The sequence below is a fragment of the Bactrocera oleae genome, chromosome 3 (genome assembly GCF_042242935.1).
Source record: "Bactrocera oleae isolate idBacOlea1 chromosome 3, idBacOlea1, whole genome shotgun sequence".
Lineage (NCBI taxonomy): Eukaryota > Metazoa > Arthropoda > Insecta > Diptera > Tephritidae > Bactrocera > Bactrocera oleae.
In genome coordinates, this window is record NC_091537.1 from 60,127,745 (window position 1) to 60,130,337 (window position 2,593).

At 30.7% G+C, this 2,593-nt stretch overlaps 1 long non-coding RNA gene across 1 annotated transcript; it reads right to left on the reverse strand.

Moving 5' to 3' along the window:
- Nucleotides 1-253: 253 nt before the first annotated feature.
- On the reverse strand, nt 254-1,898 carry LOC118683583 (uncharacterized). The gene is made up of 3 exons (XR_004979416.2): nt 1,798-1,898; nt 1,616-1,712; nt 254-1,486 (listed from the first exon to the last, which is right to left on the reverse strand). It is a non-coding gene; the product is annotated as an uncharacterized lncRNA (long non-coding RNA).
- Nucleotides 1,899-2,593: the final 695 nt, after the last annotated feature.

Genomic DNA, 2,593 nt, shown 5'->3' on the forward strand with positions numbered 1-2,593 from the left:
TTTTTTGTTCCTCAAGTTTATTTTTATTTTATAACAATGATTTATAAATATATAAGTACATTGTGTTGTTTTTCTTCTTTCGTTTCGGGTTAAAGATAAAAATATTATTTAAATATCATTACAAAAAACTAAAAATTTACTTAAAGTGCACATATCAATTATTTTTTAAATTGATTAGGTTCCCCAATCAAGCGGGTTTCATCTAATTAAATAATTTTTTTAATTAATCGAGTTAAATGATTCCCAGCTTAATTGAACCCAAAATTGTGCAATTTTTGAAGTGCAATTATTCAGGGGAAACTGCATAATTAATTATTTCATCAATTGTTAATTTATTAAGATGTATTCTTCCATATTTTGTTGACACAATTTTGTCTTGTTAGTGCTCTATTTAGATTTGCAACAATTGTATTTTCGACAATTGTTCTAAATAAGAGTTTTGATAAAATTTTTATGATGATATTTTTATGATTTCTTTAAATTGATCAATTGCAGTGCAAAAAAAAGTATTAATTTGAATTTGCTGGTTGAATGAATCGTTTGTTTGTAAAAGATGTCCCTGTATGCCATGACGGTCTTCTTCGTCCACTGTGCCAAAAAGCTATTTTGACATACTACTTATTGCATTGATTAATTCACGCTTTTGTCTGCTACTAATTGGAATTAGTGTTAACAACTTATTTCTAGCCTCTAACAATTCTAGTTGAAATATCCTTATGTATTATATTTATTAAATTAATATTATCCGTCATTTCATTTATAATTTTTTCAATTTGTTTGATGTCTATTATATGCACAATTACAAGTATATCCGTTTCTCGAACTATTTCTTGGTTCCTTATTTGTATGTCAATATCCCCAACAGTGTTATCAATATTTGTGAATTTTATGTTATTTGAATGTGTCAAGTTTGCCTTTTTAAATTTGAGTTGTTCCTTGTGCCTGACCGCTCTATAGTTCTTAATAAAACCTTTCTTTCATTTCCTCGATTTTTTTCTCTTTTTTCATTTAATTTATCTAATAAACTTTTCTCCTATAGCGTTTGATATTAACTAAATCTACACTACCATTTTGCACATGTAATGGTGTACTCTTAATTGTAGAGTGATATCTGTTATAATTTCTATGTTTCATTGGCAAATCTTTATTTAATTTATTTATCATACATATATGTATATAGTTGTATTGTGGAGTCTTTCGATGTCCGCATTGACTGTATATATATTTGGTTTGGTTAAGTGTAGTACTAGATTTTCATTGTTTAAAAATTCCTTTATTCTTATTGCCTTGAATTCGTTATCTGCAATTTGTTTTAGTTTTCCTATCTTTGAAAAGTGCTCTTCCAGTTGTTCTATTATGGTAATATGGTTTCCTTTTTTAATGAAAACGCTCCAAATTTTTAAAACTTATCTATTGTAGTTAGAAAGTGAAATCCTCTTATTTCATAAGTGAGGTGTGAGGTTCTTTGCTGGTAGTGCTTCTTTATCTGAAAATTTAGGTCTTATTGGATTCTTATCATATTTTACTTCCTTGGAAAAATCACATTGTTTTAAAACTAACTGGATTAATTCTTTAAGTTTTGGGTAATAGATTTGGTTTTACGTTTTATCTATACCTGAATGTATGCTTTCCTTTATGTGGTAAAATGATATTTGCTCAACCGCTTCCATTTCAGTTTCAATATCTTGAGCTCTTGCTGTGCATTTAAAGAACTTAATAATTGTGTCATTATAAAACATGCAATAAGTTTTTGTTGTATTATATTATATTTGTGATCTGATAAGTCCGAAAAAATACCTGTTATTCCTTTCCTTATATATCTCCTGAATATACAAGGTGCAATTCAAAAGTTTCAGGACTTTTTAAACAACGTGGCTTCTAGTGGAGCCATCTGTCTGAAATTGTTATCCCTCAATTGTGTATTCTTCAGTGTTGTCGTATAGAATTTATGTAACAGCTGACTTGTATAACAGCTGAGATATCGCGCTACATGTGACATTACATTTGTAGTGTCGGTCGGAAAATGAGCATCGAACAAAGAGCCAACATTAAGTTTTGTTTTAAACTTGGTAAAACTTTTACCATAACTCACCAAATGATGAAACAAGTTTATGGCGATGATTGTCTATGCCGTAGCCGTATTCACGAGTGGTTTAAACGTTGTCAAGAGGGACGGGAGGACAAAAGAAGTTGTGAACGAAAAAAACACGGAAATTGTGCGTGAATTCATTAAAAAAGAGCCGAAATCATCGCTTAAATATATGGAATCGGAATTATCAATATCCGCAGCGTCGATTTATCGTATTTTGACAGAAAATTTTGCCGATTTGTCCCGCACACTTTGAAACAACCCGAAAAAGACCTCAGAATTGAACATTCAATTTGACCAAAAATCGCATTCATATCATCAACCATTCACCCTATTCGCCTGATATGGCACCCTGCGATTTTTATTTGTTCGGAAAACTACATTTGGCCATGAAAGGAAACCGCTATGCTGACGTTGATGCCATCCAAAAGGCGACGACCGCCATCCTCAACGCTATACCGACAAATGACCTAAAAAAGTCATTCAATAACCTTCTTGAACGTG